Below are 27,304 nucleotides of genomic sequence, written 5' to 3' on the forward strand. Positions count from 1 at the left end.
TAGGCCTACAATATAAATAACCTACAATTTATTTGACTTATTCTTGTTCAGAAAGAGTGCAGGAAAAGATGTTCCTTTTGGCTTAAATAAGCTCACATTGATTCACAAACACCTGCTTGGCTCATATCCAGAAACCTGTATGCTTCTGCAAAACATTAGAATAAAGCTGGTTTCTCTGTTTCACTTCCTTCTGCCTCAGGGCTATCACACGTTAACGCCTACTAATCTGTAAATCTCCTCATCACTTCCTCTGTCACTCTGTTTTTTTAGAGCGACATAGACACTCTATTATGACTGTGTGCACCTTATGTGAGGTCTCGCTGCATGATATTCCATTATGCACTGTGAATCTTTGTATGCTGTCAATATGTCTCTGCCCTGATACCACCAAACATGTGCTCTATTACAATTCACCGCACACACAGACCCACTGTCCTTCTCACAATGCAGTCAGGACTGGGAATGCTGGCAGTGACGGCTGTCACAGATTGTCCTTCAGGTATGGACAACCCTGGCACGATTACCCAACTCCAACTTCACCCATGATTAAAATTCACCACGGCTCACACAGGGTCAGGGCCACTGACTGGGCTGGGTAGCTTCGAAATCAGACAACAAATTACTTTCTTGACCCCCCTCCAGTTCAAGGACAGCAGTCTAGCTTCCTCTGGAAGAGCAGGCATGGTGGTGGTGATAGCTTGACAAAGCAGAGTAGACAGAACGTAGGGCGACAAAGATGAGGTGGGGGCAAAGGAAAACGCTGGCCATACAGAAAAGTGAGAGCACGTGGAGATAAAAGGTGGAGATGAAAAAAGAAATACAGAGTAAGCAAGAGACATAGATTTAATGAGAGAGGAGGAGTGAGAGGGGAAGAGAAGTTGGAGACAAAGTTGGCTTATAGAGGCAGAGTGGGCAGGAGAACGGTTAGAGATAAGTACTTAATGTAAGAATGTTGCAAGATCCTGTAATTGCTTGGTAAGTCTGTGCCTCTGACTGTCTCCTCTTGCCAGATGCTCCTAAAAAGCGGACAGGGCATATTGTTGGCATAATCAAAAGCAGGAAATGCGGGAAAGTGTGATGAATCACCTTGGAACAGGTGAAAATTAGATGCTGTGTTGAATTACGATGCAGGAAGGAACTAAAATATTCAGCCTCTGACAGAATAGAAGCTTACATGCTCTCTTAAAGCTTATTTATTTATTATGTTTTAGCCCACCTGTAAGACTGCGCACATAAATCACTCTATTAATGACCATTTTTTCTATTCATTTTGTTGTGGCAGCTTGAATGGAATGACAAAGTACTGCATGACAAAAACAAACTTGATGGCCTCGCGTATATTTTCTATTTACTTTAAGCCCAGTGTCCAGAGAGTATGTGACTGCGTGACTCAGTGTTTTTCTGGAAATATAAACCACATCCTATGATCTCCCCCAGTGCCACTTTACTCTTTTTTTCCATGCTTAGTTTGTAAATGATATTTGTTATTTCACAAATGTAAAGCCATATAATTATTTAGTTCACTAGCTTTCTTTTCAGTGCTGTTTTGTAGTACTCATTCATTGTATGAATAGGCACCACGTCGAATTACCTGAGATGAGTGCTTCATCTATATTTACATATTGTGTGATTTTAGCAGGTATAGTCACAAAAATACCAATATCATGCTCGTTTGAATCAGATGTTTCTGTTCCTTCATAAGATGATTTTATTGGTTTTCAACTCTGAGGGGTTCCAGAAACCTTATTCAGTGTGTGTTCAGCGATTTGTTCAGTGGGGCATCCTGCAGTCAGTATTCAAACCCTGCTGCGCAGTCACTCATTCAGCCTTTTATGCACATCTTTTGTGGACCTCGGTCCACAAAAGACGGGCACCAGAACATGTCCCAGCAGAGTGGGTGCTTTTTCAGCAGCAGAGAAAGTGTTTCCTTTTTCATTGCCTTTAATTATCTCCAAATTGGGATGCGGGCAAGGGATTACAACGTGCACTACTCCTCTCTCGCCGGGGCCCCAGTCACCTCTCCAAGAGCTGCAAATGTGTACTGCAGACATAAATGCTCACATTCATGCTCACTGCAACATAGATGAACAGTGATACACTCCTTCATATGTATAATGTATGAGCTTGATCTCACAGAGAAAAAGAACCAATGTATATTTATGCCTGTGTGCACACAGTAAATATACGGAAAACATGTGTAAATGAAACTTGACATGAAGTTTTCATGACTTAAGGAATGGACCAACCCACATTACAAAGCTTTGAGTGAGACGTGACTCTGGCATACTGACAATGGACTATAAGTTTGGCTGAGCATTTAGTGATGAGAGAGAAGGGAATTCACAAAGCTGAGACTGACATCAAAAGTCCAGCTGACAATCTCATTTCATGCTGAAAAGTGTGCTTAATGAGTTCATTAACAGTAAATCTGAGTGAGTAAGAAAGTAATGAAGACTTAAATGTAGAACAGTTTTTAGTTAAAAAAAAAAAAGAAGGAGAAGCAGCTCAGTTGTAATCCAAAGAGAAGATTTCACAAACAGCAGGCCTGTGATATGTAGATTCATGGAGTAAATCAAACCTCAGAAGAATAACACAGGAGACAGATAACCCGCAGGTGATGCGTGACCGTCCGAGAAATTGATATTTAAGTATCAGGCCTCACTCTCCATTTTCCATACCATCATTCAAAGAGGGGGATCGGGAGAAAAAAAGAGGACAGATTTCAGCCCGCAGATCATAGACAAGTTTTCACCGTCATGGTGGTGGGGCAAAGAAGGTATCTTCTCTGACCCTGCGGTGCTCTGCTCATCAATCTTCAACAGGTCATCAAATGGGCAGGGACAGAGAAGGCCAAGGCAATTGGATTCGCCAATCGTGATGGATCCGCTGCTGGTTGCTGGGTGGCTTTTATTTTTGTTAGGCGATGGGAACAATGGGACAGAGAGGTGGGATTTAAAGTCTGTCACTCTGTGGTGTTTGAGGACTGCATGTTTGTAAATGTTTACAAAGAAATGTATGCTTTCTTCTGTCTGTCGTGAAAAAGTTTCAGTTGTACGTTGTGTAACTGACTTGCACATGCACTCTCAGTCACAAACACACACTCACGCAGCTTGGCCTTTAAACAAGGTCAAGCCTGTAGCCGGGTAACAATCGCAACTCATTAACATCTGGGAAGATCCATTGCCCTGGATATTGGCTTGGACAGTCCCTCTGAAGCGGATTGTCTTTGGACGTTTCAAGCTTGTCAGTTCCATCCTATACAGCCTGTACAGCTGACAGACATCTGCAACCCAGAAAGACAACTCTGTTCCTGCTATTCCCATATCTGCCCTTCACTGGTAGACCATGCTCTTCTTTATGAAGAAGTTAAGTGCTATTGGTACTTCCAGTGGCAGTCCTGTGTAGGCTTCATCCACTCACTTTTGCACCACAAAACTAGATGGCGGGGTTGTGCATTTTACGTTCTAAGTAATTGCCTTTATATTCTATTGCTTTCGCTTTGTGGCGCACAGCAGTAACAATAGCGGTAATGAGAAGGCTTGTAATGGAAATTGCTTTGCAAGATGAGGAAGAGCTAATTGATCTGGTACTATTAGGAAAGAGCAAGCCTTTCTTCCAGCTGCTCCATGTTGTAGTGGAGTACCATCAGTGTCTATGTACAAACACTGAATGTATTGGAAACAGGTAAAACAAATACTCAATCAGACTGATTCATGTAGCTGCACATGTAGTGATATTTTGGATGCGACACAGCCCCCTGTGCCTCTACACGCTGCAGACACCCGTGGCACAGGTATAGTTACCATGAGCTGCATTAAAACCGCCATCTGGGTGTCTAATCACAAAGGCCCTCATATGGGAGAGCATGCCTGCAGCCCTGTTTACTGCCGTCTTTAAAGGAAGTTTTTTTCTTTCTTTCAAAGCTATGACTTTGTATGAAAACACTCCCTATTTACTACACAGTGCACTATATTAACTCTTTGCCATTTTATTTGTGAAAATGTCCATTATATCACCCCCTCCAAAAATCTAAATCGAACAAAAAGGGTCGTGTCTGTAGCATGGGATGATTAGCAAGTGTCCAAAATCCAAGAAGTCCAAAATTTACTGCTCGCTGTTGTGTAAACTATTTAGCATCTGTCACACAGGGAGTAGCGAATGAGTGAACAAGGCAATGGTTTGGGTCACAGCCTTTGACTGTCGCATTGGTTTCAGTTTGGACAGTCTGCTGCTAATATCAACCCCAGCTGGCACAGATCTACAGCGGTTTAACTGACATCGTTACATGCAGGCTTTTGTTGAATTGTAGAGGACTGACAAGTATCTTTTATCTGTTCTCTAAATTCCCTTATCCGTAGGTTCTTATTGTTGACTTCTAATTTGCTAAGTTTATCTTATTGTGAAGTGTAGCCTTTGTAGTGGCTATCTGAGGCTAATAAGCTCCTAACACAGTATTCTAAGTGGAATCACTTACAGGTCAGCAGTAAATGTTGTGTGCTTTACTGTTTTAACTTACTCTTGTGGACTCTCTGTGTGTATTTGCCCAGTGTTGATCATTACTGATGAAAACTTGTTTCTTCCTAGTATGAGGCACATTGACTGATATGACAGCTAGTCTGTACTTTAGTGAATCAAGTTTCCTTGTTACTGTGCTAATTCATTTTTACAATTCCTTTCTAACCCTTATTTATGGTAGCCAGCCATTTTCTGATTTTTAATCACAGTCATTGAATGTGTTTTCCAATACTGTTTTCACAGTTTCACAATTGCTTCAGGTGAAAACTATAAAGGCCGACTACTGTTTTCAACCTTTATTGGAAGTGTGTTTCGCTCGCGGCATAGCTGGCAGAAGACTGACTGTTATGTAAAATAAACCCAGTAAGTCCATATTAACCAATAACACCTATCACTTCCCTCAAAAACAAAAGTCAATACAACACACACACACACACACACACACACACATATATCTTTATATCTTTTAATGACGTAGAAATGGACAATGGGGTGGGTGTTTTGTGCTGCTGGAGTGCAGTTCAATAACCAATCTTTCCAAATTAATTCTCAACCTTCTTTTATTTTATACATTCAAGTATAGATCATCATGGATAAGGCAACAGCCATGTTTTGAGTTGGATGTATACAGTCCATCCGTTCCAGCAGGAGGCATGTCTTCATGGCTGTTTAAGCAGATGAGGGAATTGTAGAGAAGCAGGATATAAGGAGGGTTAAAGGGGTCATGAGACATGGACATGGAAATGGTGTAGACAGTCACTGTCACAGCCAGCCATGAGGAGGGTGTGAGTGTGTGTGTGTGTGGTGAGGTTGACTGCTGTGAGTAATGGCTTCTGTCTGACAAGGCCTTGGGAAATGGAGTCGAAGCGATCGATACGTTATAATGTTAACAACGATCCCTCCTCCCATTGTGCCGCCCGAGACAAATCTATTAAAGATCCATCCCATCCCGTCATCACCATCCTCTGCAAACAGCATACAGAGAGAAAGAGAGTGAGAGAAACGGGAAAGGGAGGAAGAGGGGATGAATACCAAAAACACAAAGCAATTTTCAAAGCTGCTCTGCAGAACAGTGGTTCACATTGTGTCAGAAAATGTTCACTGACATTCAATGACGAGCCCTGTTTTCTTTTTCTTTTTTTTTTTTTTGTCATGCACTTGTTGGTTATTAGCTTTGGTCGATTTGTAGCTCAATGGAATGTGTATAGCAGTGGAGTGATCCCCTTGCCGCCGCATTGATTGCCCATTAACAAAGCAATATCGACAAAGACATTTTGACGTCTCTGAAATCGTTTCTGAAAGGTGTTTGGATGACGCCGCTCGCAAACACTCAAGTTGCCAGTGTCTTTAAAAGTAATTCTTCTCACATAAAAGAGGATTTTGTTCGGAATGACTTCATTTTATATCCAAGGGACAATAGCTTGAAACATGTTTGGATAAATTTTCTTGTGGCTTTTAATGTCGGATGGAGCGGAGTCCCATGAAAAGTTGCCATTGTCTCAGAGAGGCTTGAAAGTGCTGGCTTAAACAGTTCAGCCTGTCATTGTATCTCCCCAGAGAGAGGCGAGTGGAGAAACACTTGTCGTTTTTTTTTTTTTTTCCTCTGGGGACTTTGTGTATGTGTGTGTTTTTGTGTGTTTGTGAGTGTGCAATTTGAGTAGCCCCTCAGACCAGGATGAGCAGTGAGTAGTGACGACAGCTAACATCAACCATGTCTGATGTGCCACATGTGGAATTTTCATCACAGACCAAAAGTCAAACAGTCACACATGCATGCAACGCCATCCGCTTGACAAGGATGAATGGGGGGAGATATGGTCAGCTGAGTTTGGGCAAAGTCTCAGCTGCCCCAGGACCCCCTGCTCTCCACCACCACCCATACACATTTACACAAATTCTCACAGCGAAAGTATTTTTCCCAACGTGCACAGGGAGGATAGAGGTTACATTCACAGCGCGTTATGTCAGAAAACGTGGGTCACCTCCTCTCTAACCTTGCTCCCATATTAAAAGACAAGCTGTGACACAAACCATAAAACCCTGCACACAAACACCCAAACATGTCAATACACCAATGGATACAAATAGGACTAAACTCAACCCCCCCATCCTCCCACCAATGCAATCAGGGACCCTGCAGATCCTCTGCGACCCCAGCAACTGTACATTCTGAGGTTTTATGATCTTGACCTCATATGTAGTAAGTGCCACGGGGTTGCATGGAAGGGATCAGCTTAAGTGAAAGGGCCCCCACTCGTCCTTCCTGCTACGACCCCCCAAGCTGTGGACACAGATCAAGTTGCCCCCCCCCCCCACCCTCCAGATGTGAGCTGGGGGGGCATCTTGAGGCTCCAGTCATGTGTGTTTGTGTGTGTGTGTGTGTAGGGCACACTCCAGTGTCGGCAATGTCACACCCCCTGGCACTTGACGCCATCGACCTGTCAATGAGATGGATAGGCCTGTGATGCCAATGTAATGTTAGGGTGGGGGTGAGGTGCATACGTGTGGATCTTCTTGCTGTCTGTGACGCCTTCACTTTCCTGTAACAAGCACCCCTTTGGTAGCTTGCCCTGAAACACCGACCCCTGGGGACAGCGCTTCAGAGGTCTTTATTTTAAGCCCTGGGTCCAGACAGAGCAGTTTGTGTCAGCATCCCCCCCGCATGTACATGAGTCACCACAGGCGATGAACCCCCCGCCTCCCTGCCCATTCCCCAACGGTCAAACTTTGGGTTCAGATCAAAAGAGGTCTGGGTGTTACGATGGCATGACTGTGTACAGTCAGGACGCCCATGCTGTTTATAACTTAATTCGCACATCTGTTTTCCTTATTGATTGCCCTGCTCAAATTTTAATCGGGGGGGGGGGCAAATGTCGAGAGAGGAGATTGTATTTCTTGTTCTGAGTGGCCAGCTTATCAGATTTTGCTCTCACTCTGACGTTGTCAAACACTGAGCATGGGTTTGAGCATTAAGCAGGCAATAAGTCAATACGAAGACCAAAGCGGTAACACTTAGAAACCTTTCATCCCCCCTTCTGCCACTTGAATATTTCATGCTGGTGTCTGGTGTTATGACTCTCAAAATGGCTGCTGAGGACCTGTCATTACTTAGCATGTGCCAAGTCCTTCTTAATGCATGTCTTGGTTTGCACATTGACGGGTGTTAATTTATGTTCAAGGTGCAGACTCGTGGTCAAATTCCAATCAATACAGTATCACCGGGAGGTTCGAGGATTGACCTGGCGAAGGAATCAATTTCCTTATCCATAACCAGTGAGAGCCTCACAGCAAGGTTCCCTAATGAGCTTCTTTTCACCACCGCATTTGAATTAACTATTTATATTTTGAATTTCAAATTAATCTGATATAATTTTTTAATTTATTTGTGGGAAATAGTAGCATACAATCTTAATGAGCTTTTTCCCCATTATCATTTAAGCAGCACCAGATATTACATGTTCTACTCATTCTATCCTTCGTCGTAGTCTGTCAGTGGGTATTAATGAAACCGGAGTGTGTGCTGTAGTCTACAAATTTCATATGGAAGAATTGGTAAAGGCTTTTGCTGATCATTTCTTTTCCATATAATTATTCAGAGGACTTTTACGTGGCATTCCACCCTGCAGGCGAATCCCTCTCCACGCCAGGAAGATGAGCCGCACCACAAGTGGCTTCTTCACAGACACACATACGCATGTTCGCACACACGGAAGAAGATATTCAGACAGACACATGCTTTCAGACAGATAGATTTGCACACACAGAGCCAACAACATTCTCAGCAAACCCCAACACACAAACAGTCACACTCACACAGCCTCTCAGTGGATATAACCTAACCCCTACCCTGTTACATTGCTCCCACATTGCAGAGCAAGCCTAATGAGTGTATGCTGTGTACAAATTAATGCCTGTGTGCTGCTGGGGTCTAATGGAAAAATTGTAAAGCATGCAAATCTCTGTGAATAAACACATTCACCCAAAACAAGAAGATGTTCACCCACTCAGACAAATGTACTTGTGGACAGACAAATGTATCCACGCAGCACGCATTCCTATATATACACACATTCTCAAGGGATATGCTTTCTCCCAGGGTGAATCTGCTGAGTGAGACGCACATATATCAGCATATGTTCTCTGGGTGTCAGACAAGAGTCACAGGACGATTTTGGCATATTTCTAAGCAACATGGCATGCTGTGAAATGCGGTTATGTAGTGTCCTAACAAGACAGGTGTGGCTGTCTAGCAAAGTGCTAAAACTTCTCAGTGTATCACCCACAGATGTTTTCCTTTTCACTGAAGGAGAAGAAAAGCTTAGAATTAAAGTAAAGACAATCAGCCCCTGATTAACTGCATTTAATTTGTGTTGGTTTCTCAAGAGGCGTTGGCAGGACAGGTGGACGCTCTGCTAAGAATAGAACAGAGACGTGAAATATTAGCGAGTTTCTGAAGCACACATGTGAGGAATCACACATGCATGGACACAAACACACACACACACACACATATAAGCACGCCTGGGTCTTTAAAATGCATCTTTGCACCCATGGTAAACAAGGCCACATGCACTCAGGCAGATACTGTTACACGTGTATCGAAATTAAATTAGCCAACGCTATCTCATTTCTCCCAAGAGCAGCAGGGCCCATCTGCAAACATCAGACAGCCTTCCCACAAAAGACCTGTTGGTTCTCATTGTTCCAAGCCAGCCCCCACTTCCCAAACCTCAACTCAATAAGCACTCCTGTGTTTATACAGAATGCATTTTCATTAACTGTAGCAAATTACATTTTAATCCATGAAGCCCATTTCATTGAAGAAATTGTTTGACTGTTCTGAGATTGGCATTGAGTTACTGCCATGCAAAAGGCAGGGAAACAAAAGTGAGAGATGATGAAAGCCGTTGTTTGTTGTCCCCCCCCCCCCCCCCCCCTTTCTCTGTCATGCTGATGGAAATTAGCAGAGATACAGGAATCTCAATGATGGCTCAGAGCTGTTGAAATTCTCTGCAGACTTGATTCCATCCAACCTTTTCTCTTTTTAATCTCTCATCTTTGACAGGCAGAAAGATTGAGATATCTCCCCACTGAATTTAACTATACGTTGCACCAATACAAAAAAAACCATAACAAAACATTTGTTTGTGCATATCTCGTAGAAGAATGACAACTAATTGCAACATCAAGCTAAATAGGATTTAACTCATTTTAAAACAATCCTCTATTTGTTTTAGTTGGAAATAATAGGCAACAATATGATGTATTTCCATTGGTCAGGTTCCCATTAAGCCAGACTATTGCTGCTTTATAAAAGTGCTGAACTCTCCAGAGTGGCTTCTCCTCCAGTAGTCTACTTTGATCTCTCTGCTGTTTCACCGCCTTAATTGCCCCTTAATTTGTGTGACCAGCAGACCCTGATGTTGGGGGCCGATAAAGAGGCAAAGCTCAGTTGGGTAAAAACAGTGACCTACTATGTGACAGTCAGTATGCTCTATTGCCCCACACAGTTCTTCTGTGGCCCCCTGATACCTACTGAGCCTGGGGGCCCTCTGGTAGAATGGAGCAGCACTAGCAGTGGGGCTAGGACCAAAGGCCCATAATTAGCAGTGTTGGTTGGGAAACTAAAGGCTGGAGCAGATCTCTGGAGCAGCAATCCTCCGTCTCTAGTGTGTTCCGCTTGGAATACTCATAATGTAGGAGCGCTCTTTCTGGAGTCAGCAAACCAATAACAAACTTAATTCTACACTCAGACAAAGCTCTGACTCCTAACAAAAACATGCACACACCACAGAGAAATTCACATATTCACGCAAAAATATTGGTACCAGCTATGTGCAGTGACTCATAAGAGGATGTGGCATGCTGTGGAAGAGGGTTTTCATGTTAATCAATGCTGCCGCTTCCTTAAACAATGCATGTGTTATTGGGACGCATCTGTTTTGCAAAATGGAACAATCTAAAGCAAAATGCTGCATTAAATTGGGGTCATGTTTACATTCAGTTATGCATAGATCATGATTGTATGAAAATGAATGAACAGTAAGGGGAATTTATGGAATCTTGTCCCCTAGCTATGCAGTCATTTGTTGAGCTGATGCAAGGATGAACCGAGTTTCTGACTGGGAGGTTTGTGTAATGGTAGCCCAGTCTGAATACTTTGACAGGTTGTAAGTCTCCTTTTCCTCAACAGTGACTGTCAGAGTATCTGTATGAGTAAAGCCGTCAACCCCAGTTGCTCCAATGATTTTGCTGTGTGAGCAAAGGCTGCAGCAGCCCTGACAGCAATGGTGAGAATATGAGGCAAGGTTTCAACACAGGAATAAAAAAAAGGTTAAATGACGAGTAGGGTGCAACGTAACAGTGACACTTAATAATTCAAATGTGTGCAATTTTGCATATGACAATGATAAATAAACCTTGTTAAAGAATACTAGTGAATTTTGTGTCTATTAAACAGGATTAGTTTGTTTTTATTCTGGTCAAATGATGAAATTTTCATTTTCTCTATCATTGAAAAACATTTCGGGGGGTTAAGGTCTGATTGAGATGGATGTTAATCTTTGACTGCACACTAAAACCTGCCATGAAAAGAATTTGGGGGAAATTTAAATATTAAAATAAACCAAATGTCCCTGATAGTTTATTGAAACTGTCTTTGCCAGTAAATGTCACTATTGTTTTCCCTTTCAGAATTCATCAAATTCAAAATGATAATTTAATAAGAGAACGATTTCACCAAGTAGAGACTAAACAACGTGATTTAATTTCAACTGATCGTATTTACTAAATTACTTGTATTTTTTTATTTGAGTTTGAATGTAAATAAAAACCATAATAGAAGATACTTCGATGTATCAGTCATTCAAATAATTACACTATTTAATGTGAATGTAACAACCACATTTAACCATAGCAAAACTATTACAGCCTATTTTAGTTTTTTACACTTTTCTGTTTAATCCTCTAACTTAGTCAGAGTCAGAATAGAGTTTAATAGGCTGTGTAAATCCACAAGACAAAAACACCAAAATCAAGGCATTTAACAATACCCAGCAATCCAATAATTCTTCAGCTTTACGAGTCAACAAGTTAGCAAGAGAAAACTTAAGCCCAAATAGCAACTCATTCCTGTTTTTTCTTTTCTCCCCTTTTCGCTTTTGTACTGAATACAGCTGTAAAGCAGCTCTTACTGTTATTTTGTCGACATTTTCTCAATGGAGCCTGTTACTGTTCTGTCCACTGAAGCAAGGACAAAACTGTGAAAGTGAAAAGCATGTTCCAAGCTGCTGACAGTCACTGTTGAGAGATCATGCCATTAAAGTGGAAAATAATATGCCTTCTCGTCCAAAAAGTGAAATAGAAACTGACAGGTAATGGGATATGGTAGAGAGGTAAAGTATTTCAGGATTGGAAACAATTCAACCTGATGTCTGAGGAGAACTCAAGACTGTAGATGTAGCAAAATTCACACTATTTTTCTCTGACTTTGAGGTTGAGGAGTAAGAGGAAAAGATGTGAACTGCTGACATTAAATTGTTGGATTGTTCCCTAGTCAGGCATTTTTGTGGCTGACCTTGGATTGGACCCCAAGGCACAATCTCAGGGACTGGTTTAGAAGCGAAGACACAAGGTTGAAAGGAGTTCTGTGAAGCCATATTATTTTTGACCTTGTTATTTTGGACCATCCTGCTACATGGGTCATCACAGAGCGCCTTGGTGATGATGTAATGGGTGGAAAGTTGTCCTCCTGCCACATCATCGTTTGGTCCCCCAGCTTGCTAAGCCCCGAGCCGAATCTGAGCTTGAGAAAATCCCTTACTAATAGCTGTTTATGAGTGGCTGAGTCACCTTAATAAATTCCTACTTATAGCCAATGGCAAGCGACTGCCCAACAGCCGAGAAAATATCTAGCGCCACCTGTTTGTTTTGGCCTATGTGGTCCATGAGCGCTGGCTTGGGGCCTCATCTCCTGTGTCCTGGCCAGGTGTAGCTGAGAAAAAGAAAGGTCCAACTCCTCTCAGAAATCTGCGGCTCAGGCCAAAACCAACCCGGCTGCTCCTCCCCGTCCTCCGGCCTTCCTCTTGTCTCTGTCAGGTTCCTGTGGCCCATGCAAAACCAGGTCCAGCCCAGCAGAGAGGCCACCCCAGTTGTTCTAGAGATGTGCAGACATAGCAGCGTGATTAGGGAAATAGGGATCAGTACACACAACTGGTGTGCATTCAGAGAATAGTGGCGCCATTTGACTAAGAGGCATTTAGTCATACTTAGTCTGAAAAATGTAATAATATAAACACTGGCTCTCTGGTTTGAATTCTCTGCTCTGGAATAGGTTCATTTGCAATTTTTCTGCATAATCTCAATGAAACTGGTCACATATTACATTTACTGTGTGGGTTACACACACAAACACACACACATATTATTATGCCCTGGAAACAGTTGCTACATGGGTTGTTTGCTCACTTTTCATGAAGCATAACAGTTCAGGCTGAATATGAATGATGCTCTTAATTCAATCATCCTTAACAATTGGCATTGGGCAGAAAACAAACACCTTCACCTGCGCGTAATTTTAACTGGATGAAAAATAACTTTGCATGCACAGCATTATTATGGAGTGAAGAACTTTTACAATCTCTCCTCAGCATCCCTTCCTCCGCATCACGCCATCTCACCATCATCTGCTCGCAAGCCTATAAATGCCACCGACCGCCACATCTTGTTTACCATCTCTCCTCTGAATGCGAGATGTCACAGCTGTTGTCTCCCTCTCTCTCAATAAATGCTGTTTAATACGACATCATTAACTTTGATTGGGGTTATGCTCATTATTCTCCAACACTTGTGCAGGGGACTGTTTATTTTTATCTCTGCTATAATTTTGTCAGCCAAGTTCCCTCAGCCATTTCTGTACCAGCCCAGCCACTTGGATCAGATACACCTCATACATCTCAATGCCAAGGTCCATTATCCTGACACAAAAATGCAGGTACTTTAATGTAACTAGGCTATAGAATGGTGTATAATATCTTCTCATAGAACAGCAGAGTAGCATTACTGGTGTGGAGAAGAGGTGAAGGGAGCAGGGGGAGTGGAACCTCTCATATGGTTCTTGGTGTGTCTAACCAAGGCGATTACATTCAATCTAACACAGGCTGTTTCCCCTTTGCTGGTGCGGCAGTTCTCCTGCAACTCATTCTGCTTAATTAATGGAGGACATTCGCAGCCCTTGGATCACTTCGTTAAGAGTGAGAGAATAAAAGAAAAAGAGGGCGTAGATGCACGGCAACAGAGCGCCGTTGTTGTTGAGATAATCCACATTGAGCATAACTGGTCTTTCCGTAACAAAGACTTTATTGGATCACTTTATGCACAAATTGACAGCACGTGTTGGGACCATTCTGCTGCCACAAGTACCACCGTATTCTCACAGTCATTGTGTGCTGAGCCGACACAAGAAAAATGGCAAGGCAACATAAACACATCAACATCAGCTGCTGGTGCTGCAGGCAGTGCTTGAATTAGAAGCAGAAAACCTCAATAGCATGCCTCATGTGAGACATGATCAATGCTACAGAGAAATCCAATCAAGTGCAGGATTCTGCTCAATGTCAGCCTAGGTCACAGAAGATATTGTCAATATTATTGTCATTTTCCAGGGTATAATAGTATAGATATTGAAGGCTTGCATTGAACTTCATATCCAGGAGGTTAGATCATGCATTTTTCAAGTTATTCTGGACCAGAATCAGTGTAAAAGTTCTGACTGCTCAAGTGCCGTTCTAATGGCTTTACACTGGAAACAATTGCCCTTAGTTTCTCTGGTGGCAGTTCCAACTCGCCTTTTTAATAGGCAGGATATGGGAGATTATCAAGGGGTATGTTTTTAATAGGACATAAAAAGCAGAGGAGGAACTTGCTGGTTTGTTTCTCTTTTCTTTTCTCGACTATTCCCTTTCAACCTGCTGCCATTCTTTGGATGATCTTCCTTCCTTCATCTCAGTTTTGCTTTTGTAAGACCAAAAAAAAAAAAAAAAGATGATCCATCATCAGCCTAAAAACACCATATTTGTCTATTTTGTGGCCTGAATCAGTAAAATACGAGACGACTTGTCTCCAAAAACAACATCAATGGTACAAAGCAATGGTCCAGTTAAGGACTGTATCAGAACGACTGTTTTAGCGACCATGGGAATGAACCAAAGCTTCATTTTAACATTCAAACATCCACTTACTTTTGACATTTGGAATGTTTGTGATGCATCAACAAAGTTGTTTTCTTGGTTTTTGCCTGAAAACCTACCAGCATCTAATATGAATTTCCCTGAACCTTGTTCTCTTGTTTCATTTATATTAAATACAAAATGACTCTGGAGCATGGGAGGAGGCAGACCACACAAAATAAATCCCCCCTGCCCGGTTCCTGTTCCACACTGGGAAAGCAATTGCAAACATCCAATGTAAACAGATAGGGCTGATAGTAATTGAATTGAACTGAACTGACACAGACCGTGACAGGACGTGTTTTCTACTAGTGGCGCTGAGCCTGATGTTCCTTCTCCACTTCCACCGCTGCATCTCTGGATCTGCTGGCATATAAGGAAAGGAGTAGCAGGGGAGCAGAAAGTGTTGCAGAATGTGAGGTGAAAAGAGCAGGCAGGCAGACACAGTAGGAAACGGCTGTACTTTGTTGAGGGTAGCTTGTGGTATTACTGTTGCCGTCTGTCTCCGAAGTGAATGTTGTCGTGATGTGGGAAGGAGGAAGGCGAGCAGGGAGGGGACAGATGTGGGGAAAGAAGTGAAGAAAAGTGAAGGGTGAGGCAGAGATTTAGGAAAAAGAGACGCCAAGGCTTAAGGAGAGTTTTAGGCTCAACTCACAGCCAAACGTGGGTCACTTTGGGTTTTTTCACTCAAATGTGATTTGCTAGATATTATTGTCAGCAACAAATGTATTTTTGGTTTATAACATCACATCCTGATGCGTGCATCTTACACGCCACTTGTATCAAATCTGAAATTGTCAGTGTTGCCATGACAAGCAAATGTTACATCATTCACTTGAGAGCATTGTCATGAAAAAGAAGCTTGACTGAGCCAGTGTTTGCACTGAGCACAGGAAGACACACAAAAACAAGAATAATAATCCAAATATGTTTCCGAGAAATGCAGTTAAAGAAACAAACATGTCAGTCCATATCGGTATCAGATGTGGCTTGAATCCCAGTGCATGTGATCTGAAGAGATCACAGTGCTGATACGAGCAGGAATTTGGAGTTGAGCTTGAAGATGTGCAATGTGAATATATCCACAGAGTAAGAAAGACAAAGATATACGGGCAAAGTGGAGTGTCAGAGCATGAGAGAGATGTGAGAAAATGAGAAATAGAGATGGGAGGAAGGAGGGTTGGAATTAGCAAGAGAGTGAAAGGGAGAAAGATGCGTTAGCCAGCGTTGGAGCAGAGACAGGAAGAGAGAGGGAGACTTAGAGGAGGAAGGAGGGGGAAAATTGAGAGGCTGCGTAGCACTTTCCTCTGCAAGCTGACAGGGCTTGACGCTCAACTAACAGGGCTGTTTTGACAGGTGTCAGATGGTCCATATTACTATTTCACCGCCAGGCCCTTGGGACCCTGCATCACGGGCCACAACAGGACTGGCCAAGCTGGAAAAAAAAATAAAGAAAAGTGGCATGGCAAGAGAGTAAAAAACACTACACTTGACTTCCTCCCTCTGCAGCTCGCTGGCTCTGCACTCTCCCACAGCCTGGGCATCTGCTGCATGTTAGCTATCGCCTAACTGATGTGTGTATGTGTGTGAACATGCGAATGTGTCTGAAGGACAGGATAAGATGCATACCAATCATTCTTCATGTCTTTTTTTTTTTTGAAGATGACTAAAAAGGTGAGGCAGTCAGATGAAGAAAATCAAATCCATCTTCATTTATCAACGTTACTTTCCTTATCCGGCATGCACTAAGCAGATGAAATACACGATCGCTATCAGATTGCGACTTTACAGTATGCAGGGAGAACAAATCACATCATCCCTGCGAGGGGTTAAGTTGTGACACCGGAGGGTTTCTTTAATGTGGTTAGAAACATCTCACCAGGCAATGAAAAATATTGATCTTATTCTTTTCACACTGGAATCCATTATCTGCGCATGAAGTGCTGCCCAAAAAATGTGATAAGTGAGTGAAAGGTTGCCTGATTTGATTATCTCCTGCGACGGTGTGCACTCAACGATTCACATTAAAGATCAAACAGTTTCAGTATGACAGTATGGAGAATTTATGTAATATTTCTAATATTGCCGGGCTGCTTTTCTATTGTTAAATCATATAACACTTTTTGACAGTGATCTTAGCTTTCCTGAGCTAGCATTCCACACTGCTGCTGCCTAGACAAATAGCAATATTTCAAAACCCCTTCAGCTTTGAAAGCGTTCAAAACCACGAGTCATCTGACAACTCCCAAAAGCACACGGCCATAATTTGCAACAAGTTTGTAATTGTCCCTTGTTAAGTGTTTCAGGGGGAATACTGTGGCTGCGGCTTACAGCAGAATTGTTGCAAGTACTTGGGGCATGTTTTATAGTTACCGCATGAAACAAGAGAGTCCCCACTCGCCTGATGCACTGGGACTCAGAGGGTGGATCTGATGCTGCTTCTCGCTGTAGAACAAAGGCCTGGCATGACCAAAGGAATGGCATGGTTTGGGATGTCAATCTAAAAACAAATGCATGAGGAATCTTATCTGCATGGGATTAACCATAAGAGATCTTGCAGAGGGAGTTTCTTTCATTTATGCAGCAATTCTTTTTGAAATATGCACATATAAAACCACGCTGGTCATATTTATCATCATATACTTCATATCACAGGCACTTACTTGACATTCAAAGTGCAAAAAATGACTAAAACAGAGAAGAAAGGCGTTGATGTCTGCTGATTCGCATACATTTACTGTTGAAAGCTTTGAAATCCTGACTTTGCAGTTTTGAACCTTTACTGCACCTGACTACAGCAGATCCATTTCGTCAGCACTTTCACAGCATAATGGGCCAAAGCAACAGGACAATGTGTCAGCCAATATGACCTCAAATCTATTTAAATCTTTATTTTATCATCTGTTTACATTAACAGATTGGTGGTGTTTGTTGAACCTGGTCTCATTCCCAGGTCGTCAAATACTGACGTTTTGTCACGTCGCTCAGCGTCTCATACAGACACACAGGGTATGCCTGGAAAGAGTAAAGAGCAAAAGTGTCCTTAGAGGGGTGGAGGTCAGGTTTGTCAAAGTGAAACAAAACATGAAAGTCTTTTCCTATACTTTACCAAGAAGTTTTGATGCCTGAACCGAACCAAACTGACCATTTTACCACATTTACCACGTGTTAGAAAAGCTCTCTTGCCAGAAGGTGTGTTGGATGGCCAGAGCAGTTGCTCTCATCTCACACAGATGCTAGAGGGTAGATGCTAAAGGTACCTTGTGTATCTATAAGAGACGACCATCGGTTGGTTGCACCAGTTATGCGTAAATTGAAACGTAGCCTAATTTGCACGTATTTTCTAACTTGGGACGTAGTTTACTTGCTACTAACATTGTAAGGGTTGCACTAGCTGAAATAGCTCCAACGTAGCCATAAGCTACAACTTCAATTTTACAGCTAGCCCTTTGTGGGTGTAAAGTGCTCCATAAAATAGCGGTTGGTGTAAGGCATCATTTTGAAATGTGGGGTAACTTGGAAGATGAGGAGGAGCACATTATACCTGCTCTTTTGTGTTAGCTCCATGGCAGTACAGAAAATAATAACAGTACTCAAGCTAATGTCAACATAGCATTATGCTACGTTATAGGATAGCAAAACTCGTAACCTAATTGAATTTGACACTAATGTTATAATATTGTTACATGATAATTCATAAGGTATTGTTATATTATCCTGTGTTGTCGTTGATGGTTTCATCACTCAGTGTCACTGTTGTTACTTTCACTTGCTGTAAATTAGGGTTGTGTAGTTATAAGCTAATCATCATCCTTTGTTCTACTTCATATATCTTTTTGTTGTTGTCGGTAATGAGTGTTTTTTTTTTTTTTTTTTTTTGGCCATTTGAACTGCAAGACTTTTAAATACTTGTCTTAAAACATTTCTTCACCTTGGAAGATGGTAACATGAGTCTATTCCCTGTGTTGCTTTGGCCAAATTTCAGAGCAGACGTACAGGTAACTGACCTGGACTGATCCTTGAACCTACTGTACACATATACTTTGTACATATGTGTCAAATCCCATAAATATGCAATGATAAAGTAATCTGGTATATCTGTAAAGCACTTTACAAGATTGAGTTTCCAATCAAAAGTCCTTCAACCTGCATGATGTCATATTGACCGCCCTAATGTACTTTTATTTTTCTTTGTCTCTTTCTCCTCCTCACCCACTCCTCCTCCTTGCTCCCTGTGATCACTGATAACAAGATAAAAAGGCCATAGGTTGGCCCATCTGTCAATCAACGAAATTGAAGGTTGAGTTAGAGATTTTCTAAGCTTCAGTAACCCTTTGCCCCTGTTTTTCTTTGCCCTTCCAGAGTTTAAACCTCAAAACTGCAGCTATATTGCAGGGAAAACTTGTGTCATATCGTCAAATATAAGTTCTATTACTGTGTCTATTCTATACAAATATAAGATTCTGAAACAGCCATGGCTAGTTTGTGATTTGTCTCAGGACACCATTTACTGTACATCTCGCTCAGGAGACAAAATGGTCTGAATCAGTTGGAAAAAGGCTAAACAGGACAATAAAATGCTCCTGAACTTTGTCTGTCCAATTTCATTGTCTTTCAATCCAACACAAGTGCTCTGTTCACAAAGAGTCTGATTCAGTTCCCCCTGAGTATGTTAAAACAGGAGGCCTTTTTCAGGGTTTTATGGGGTGTCCTGTTTTTCCAACATACCTCCAGTGATTTAAGTAATATGCCTGAAATAAAGAGTTCTGAAGGCTAAGAGGCAACTCAAGTTTTACTGTGCCCTCACTTAAATGAAAATAAAAATAACGTGAAATAGACGAATGGCAGACTTGAAAATACGCTCTCGGGAGCAGACTTTATTGTAGCAGCGCTGAGGGGGCCGCTGTCCACGGCCCTATTTTCAGTCCCCTGGTCTGTTTTCCGGTGTCTCGCGCTGCACTTTGACATCACACTCGCATAACTTTCCAATTAAGCCACGGTTCTGTACCGAGAATCTCATCTCCACTGAAACGTGGAATATGGATAAGGCGTCGCAGCATGCGAGGCACTGAAGAGGGTGAGAATTTACGGGAGGCTGGGTGAGGTGAACTGGTTCTCTGAGCTCTCTGGCAGTCTCATAGCACCTCAACCTTCCAAGTTAAATACTCTGGTCGAGTTTCCTGAGCGCTCAGATCTGTCTGTGGTCCAATCACGTCAGCTAAGAGTCCACACAAAGAGACTATTTATGTCCACTTGAAATAGCATTTTCCTCATGCTGTCTTCGTTGTCAGACCTATATGCCTTATTCTTAATACATTTACCAAACTGTAATGTTTTGAAAATACCAAAATGACTTTTTCTTAGGTTCTTTTTGCCTTTGTTATTGTACAGGAATATCCACATATTTGAAAAGTTGGGATGGATTTTCATTTTTTGGAAAGCAAAGAGAAGAGGAGAGCCATAAAACACACACACACACACACACAAGCCGAGAGTCTCTTCTTTTATTCATGTTTTTGTGTGAAATCTATTTAACATTCATGGCTCTGTGCTAGAAAAACTACCTTTAACTCACTGTCTAAATATTTAACGTTAATCAGTTGTACTGTATTTTCAACGGATCTTTACTTGTTTGTTGGCTTTTATACTTAGGTTTCTGTTTTATCATCGTTCCATTTATTTGTTCATTTACTTTAACTTCATGTTTTTATCTGCATTTTACATCCTCACTGTGTTGTGGGTTGATAACATAAAAGAGAATAGAATTACTAATCTGGCAGGCATGATTTCCACCAAGACTCATATATCTCACTATAGAGCGAGTCCCTTTGTTCAGCAGACATTTTACACTCTGTATATGTTTTACGTTGTTGTCTTTTACAAATTAGACCTGTAACATGGGTGATTTGTTGCAGGAGCTCACACCAGCAGCTGGAGGAATTAAATAGGTTCCCTGGCGCTCTTCCAGCCCTTTTACAGGGCTCTTTTGCCATTCCAAGTGTACAGTTTACAGTGTTTAATGATGCTCTGTATTTTTACTGAATCCTCATTTCCCAGTGCCGGCTAATGAGAAGGATGGAGACTAAAGCTAAAGCCATTGGAGGTGGTGATGAAAAGGGTTTGTGGCTGTGTTACACATGCTGTAAAAGAAGTAGAAAAGAGCAGTTGTGCGTGCGAGTGCGTGTGCATGTTTGTGGTGGGATTAAACCAATATATCAGGCTGACACTGGTCTTTCAATAAAAACTGAAAAAAATGCCCAGTCAGTATTGACTACCACTGATAAGAAATGCGCTTAAACAGCAGCCTGAGGGGTCAAAGTCATCGTCCAGCTTGATGAACTAACCCATCTGAAAAACTTAGCATAAAGATACTGCCGCTGCAAGAGATTTTTACAAAGCCGCGATGGTCTCAATGCTGTTACAGAAGCATTTCCACCCCATCAGTTTTGGTTGTTTCATGGGAGAGCTCTGTAGTTGTGTTTTTTTTTTCTGTGCACTTCTCACAGTTTAAAGTAGGTGTGGTCACCTACTTCCATGCACCAATCATGGTTTAGCAATATTTGAATGTAAAGGTAATGACAGTAAAATGAGTTGTTTGCTTACATCTGGAAGCCACTGTCAATCAAATCGGATCAAACTACACCCACACAGTCTTCAGTGAAGCAGATTAATTGATTTTTTTAATGTTAAGGTCTTAATAAATTATTATTTTTTTTCCTGTTTTTACCATTTATTGCTGCTTATCAAGCCATGATAATGTTATCGAAAAATACCAAGTTCTCCTTGGCTCTAAATGATTTAAATTACATTTCAAACATTAATAATTGTTATAAATAGCAAAATCAAGTTCAGTACAAACTTGCTGGAATCATTATTAGCTTGAGGTGAGACCCACTGTGGTGCATTGTTCAAGTATTACAGCAAAGCTGCATGTCTCTTTGGACTACTGTTCAAACAATATCAGATCAGCGGCTCTACAGACTTCAAACATTTTACTGTAACAATTAGGCGACAGATCTGGGCCAGGTTTTAAGCTGTCAGAAGCTGTCACTTTGTGTTCAGAGGCTCTGGACTTAAGGCCACACTGGCGGGCTGTAACTGAACGTCCACACTGAGACATGTCACAAGAATATTGACTGAGGAGCAGCAGGGGGTTTTGTGACCAAGAGAAGCAAATCCGAAAGCACACAAGAGTGATAATGAGGACTGGCTCGCTGTTTACTGTGACTTCATCGGGTGCTGTCATCATGTGGTTGCAGAATGCATTCTGGCCCAGATGCTTGTCTACAAACTCTCAACACATGCACACACACCCACACACACCCACACACACACACACACACACACACACTCACGCTCAAATCCACATGTACGCCGAAAAGAAAAATGCACAGACACACTGTTCCAGATCACTACACTCACTGAAAGTCGCAAACCAACATGAAAGGGGCAGACATGAAAAATGAGCTGTTTTCCGCAAAAAATTAGCTGACGGCCTTTGGCTCTGTGAGCTTTGTTTTAATTTCCTGAACGTGTAATAGGCTGTGCATGGAATAAAATAACCATATGGACAGATTCTTTCTCCTTCATATGAGATAGACGCCAGTAAATGACCCCAAACACCTCAATAAATAACGTCAGTATCACCACATAACTCCTCACTGATGCATTTACGGTCAATTCAATTTTAATAATTGAGTTTACCCCCATTAAACAGCTGTGCCAGCAAAGCTTACTGTATGTTCTTGCCGTATTACTTGTTATACTCATAAGGTTATTAGCTTTGTCCCAATTTCTGATCAGAGAGCGAGACCGCAGCTAAAATCATTCAAGGTGACTGCATGAGGGTGCACACCAGGAAAATAAAAACTTCAATTCTGAAGGGCACTTTCAAGCTCACTGTGGATCACCCATCCATCCTCCTTTGGTCTGCTCTCTCTGATCTAAGGCATCATGATATTATCCCTCTTTTTATCTAAAATACCAGCTGTTATGGTTTCCAGCTGGCCCCGAGGAGCGTTTGACCTTCTCCACCCCTGTCTCATTGCCACTGTTGGTACGGCCCTTTGTTCTGACTAATGTACGTTAATATTCTGGGCTGACCCACACCAGCACCACTCAGGGAGCACGCTCCTTGCTAATGTAACTAAATCTCCCCAGTTGACCCTGTCTCCTTCCATAAGGCCGGCCCTGTTCTTTCTAATGGAGGTTAAAATCCTGTCCTCAACCACAGCCCGTCCCCTTTTTAAAGTGCACCTTCAAGAATAGACTAGACCGTCTTGTATTTAGAGCCAGATGTGCTGCTTTACATCCCATTTGATGGCTAGAAAAAGTGATGAGAAGCAGTGAGGGGATTTTTACAGGTGTCAAATTATGATGCATAACTGAAGTTTTAATACATCCTGCAGAATAGAAGATAACTTAATTTATCTTGAAACATGTCACACAACTCTCAGTCACGGGTGAAGAAAAAGATAAAACAGCATTCGATGTACAGTGTGAGGCGCTTATGAAAACACGCATGCATTTGTAACATCATCCACTCTGTTATTCAGTGTCGTCATGGGTCAAAACCACACTGATTCCTGCAAAAGATTCAATTCCAAGCTAGAACTTTATCAAGATAGTTTGGCCTTGACAAGGTTGTTGTTTTTGGTCTAGTTTTTGATTGCCTCCCTGACCACAACCCCCCACCACACACTGGTCTGGTAGTATCATCAGACTCACACAGAACCATTAATTGACCCATTACTCAGCCCGAGCCCCTGTGTGTACAGTCAGCGTCATCCACAAGCTGTGCTATGGTTGGACCCTAATCAAAAGAGGCTTATGCAGGAAAAACATGATATATCACCTTTCTCCCTGCATATCTTTACCTCCTTCCCAGAAAAAAAAAAAAATCAGATGTTCCTGACAAAAATCTGCATGCTCATTATTTCTCCTCATAGCTGTGGCAGTGAGAGACAGGAGATGGCCTTAAGTTACTCCGAGCCATTAGTTACAGATGAACGAGCAAGAAAAGGATTCTTGAGGAAGATATTTTTATGCTGATGTGAAAAGTCTTTGATTGCAACAAATGCGGTTTTACATCTTAGAAGATTCCCACAATTTTCAGTGTAATGTATCTCATCCTTGTTAAAAAAAAATACTTAAAAAAGGTGAATATATATTCTCTCCACTGTCTGAGAGGATTTGCCAGTGATGGCTCACTAACGCTGCTGTACATGTGCTTCAGGAGATCTGGGGGCCATTACTGTACTGTGTGCGAGACTAATTCACACATTTCGGATTTGGAACAATATATCTAAAAGAAATATACAAAAAAAACTGAAAATGAGTCTTGAAATGCGTTGACAGCCTGTAGCACCAGGATATTGAGTTGAACACTGAGAGAAAACCTTTTTGGCAGCAAAGCAAGTATCAAGCATAGATGTATTGTTGGTGTCAGGGTGGTTGAGTGTGTGTGTGTGTGTGTGTGTGCGTGTGTGTGTGTGTGTGTGTGTGTGTGTGTGTGTGTGTTTCGCTGCTCTCTACCTCAGATTACTAAAGTGATAAGTCATATCCTGATCGTGAAAGGTTTTGGACTTGCTGTCAGTGTCAGGAGCCTTTTATAGGAAAGCAAATGAACTTAGGAGAACACAGTTAGCATGAGTGGTGATAGCTGCCCTGATGCATAAACAAAAGGAACAGCACCACCTACAGAAGGTAAAAACAGAGAGTTGAAGGACGAAAGACAAAAGAACCCTCAATGTTTCTCTGATGAGTCAGTCAGACATAAAATATACAGGACAACACAGTCAACACCAGAACCAACCTCAGCCCAGAGCACATTTGCAAACTGCTGGACCCTCGCCTGAAAACCATCTACTTCCAATACAACGAGGGACTTTACATTCAAAAGCATGGCCGTGTCATGGTCTCACCAGTATCTCTCAACCTCTGCATGCAAAGTAGAAAGCAGAGCAAATCCTGAACTCCTTCAGAAGAACGGCAGCGAGCCACTGGTTTACACATGTGGACGACACATGGGACAAAGTCCAAACCCAGGAAGTGCAAGTCTTAATATCATCTCAGTGGAAAGTACCATCAAGATAACACAAGAGGACATCAGGAACAACCGCTTGGCTTTTCTGGACTGTTCTGCACACACTGAAGAGGACAGGACCCTCCACATGAACACACACAGAGACCAATACTTACTCTAACTCTTCTTTACGACCAAGTCCAGTAGCCCTTGATTCAACCCCTTTTGAATAACCATGACTTGGACGACTGAGCTTCTTCACAGACAGAATATAAAATCATGCTGGCATATAAATGTACCACATTTTGGAATATAAAAGTGATTTAAGAGGTTTAAAGACAAAATAATAGTCTGTTAAGGAAGAAACATTTTCACAATGGACATGATTATGTATGCAGCTGTGGTCTCCAGATCCAGACAATGGGTGAGAGATGGTGAGGGGTTGTGAGCATGTGTGTTTGTGTGTTGGTAGTCGCAAGCACAGGTGCTGGATGGGCTTCAGTTTCCACCCTGGCAGAGGTTCTGTGTGCGCTGGGCGCACCTGGAATTTGTGGTTTTCTTACGGCAGCAACAGGGCCCCCACCACACACAGGGTGATAAATCAAATGCAGTGATAACAATCCCAACCCTCCCGGCACAAATCCCTTTTTAATCACTTCCAACAAGACCAATACGCACAGGAAAGGCCCTCTTTTAGGGGGTGCCTTCAGTTTTCCAGCACATTAGCAAGGCCCCAGAGCAAGAGAGAGCAGAGAGGAGGGAATGAAAAGGGGTGGATGACAGAGGAGGGAGGAAGCTGGATGGAACAGTTGTGGTTGTTTACACATTTTACAACCAGAACCCACACACATATGAAAATGCTCACATACAAACTGTGAAACTCACTGTGCGTCTGTGATTGCACGACAGAACAATTAGACAGCTGATGACTTTCTCCTCCTCGTCTTTTCATTATTTTGTCTTTTACACACACAACCCTTTAACATTTGAACAAAATATCTTACACAACACACACGCACACACACACACACACACACACACACACACACACACACACACACACACAGAGAGAGAGAGTGACAGACAGACAAGCACACAGTCTCCTTTACTCACCCCAGCTGGCCACTCCGGCTGCTCTCACTCCTGTCTATCACGTTGGTTTGGGAGAGGACTGATTTGCTGTGCTGGTGTAGATTTTACAGGCTTCCTTTGACATATCCTTGTGTCCTCAGGCTACTGCCTTGTTGTGATAATGCTGGTGTGTATATTTAACAGTCTTTTGATATACCCCACAGTGGTATCATTTTTAAGCCTTTTTTTTTTAAAGTTCAATCACATTTTTTATGGTCAAGTTGCTGCTTTCATGCAGTTGCACTTTGGGGTAAAACACAAAACTCTAGTTTCCTTTTTGATTTATGTCCTTAATCCACGATGGAAATTCACACTACATTACTGCAATACGATGATTTTATATCTGTCTCTGTGGTCTTGTACCTAAGCAACTTTATGCATGACTGTAGTGCTGACAACCACACTGGGAGGAAATGATGAATTCTCAAAACCACTGATTTATATAGAGGATTCTTTACAGGGATATGTCATCCATTATACAGCTAGCTGTGCTGCTTGAAATGGACATTGCCCTGGTCTTTTATTAGAGAGTATTTTGATTGTAATAATAAAAGCCTATTAATTCATCCAAAATAAGCTCTGAAATTTGGGAATACGCTCTTCCTTCACTGATCCTGATTTCAGCTTTAAAGCCGCAGCACCAACATTCAAAGCAATGCTAATGAAAGCCAAGTAGGCTGAACGCCACGTCAGTGAAAAATATACAGTCCTCTACAAACTGTCACTTAACCATTTCACAGCTTGTGGAACTATACAGTGAGACACAACGAAAAAGACTTTCACAAGTTTTGCTCTGAACTTCTGCTTCTTTCAAAGGTCTGAGCTGCTTCAAACACACACGATGAATCAGATCAGTCCTTTAATTAACGCAAGTTTGGAAAAAATCTAAGTTCAAAGGTGTTTAGTCTAAAATGAAATTATACAGAAAATTAAATTTGTTTGGTCGAGACTAATAAGAATTTGGAGAGACGCACTACTATTCAAATGATTGTATTGACTATGGTTTGTGAAGGCCTTGACAGGTTTTTCCATCACAGGGTCTCACTGAAATCTCTTTGTCTATTGTCTGAGAATAACTGGCGTGGGATCAAGTCAAGTCTACAAATGTTATGCTGATGAATAAAAGAAAAAAAAAGAATAAAATAAAAGTTATTGTGTGTACTTTAAATAGATTCTGACTCAAGTTACTTCTTTGCCACTTTAGTTTTACTGGTTGCAAGCCCACTTCACACTGAACACACTGAGAAACACACACATCGACATGCATTCAGCACCATTTTCTTCAGCTATTTCTTAATCGTTAATCAGTTTGGTTACGTATGTTCTCGTTTGTCTTTGTCATATTGCTTTTATTATGTTATTTTTGCTGATAAAGCGCATTTAAATTTGAAAGGGGAGGGAAAGAAAA

This window comes from Chaetodon auriga, chromosome 3 (assembly GCF_051107435.1).
Source record: "Chaetodon auriga isolate fChaAug3 chromosome 3, fChaAug3.hap1, whole genome shotgun sequence".
NCBI lineage: Eukaryota > Metazoa > Chordata > Actinopteri > Chaetodontiformes > Chaetodontidae > Chaetodon > Chaetodon auriga.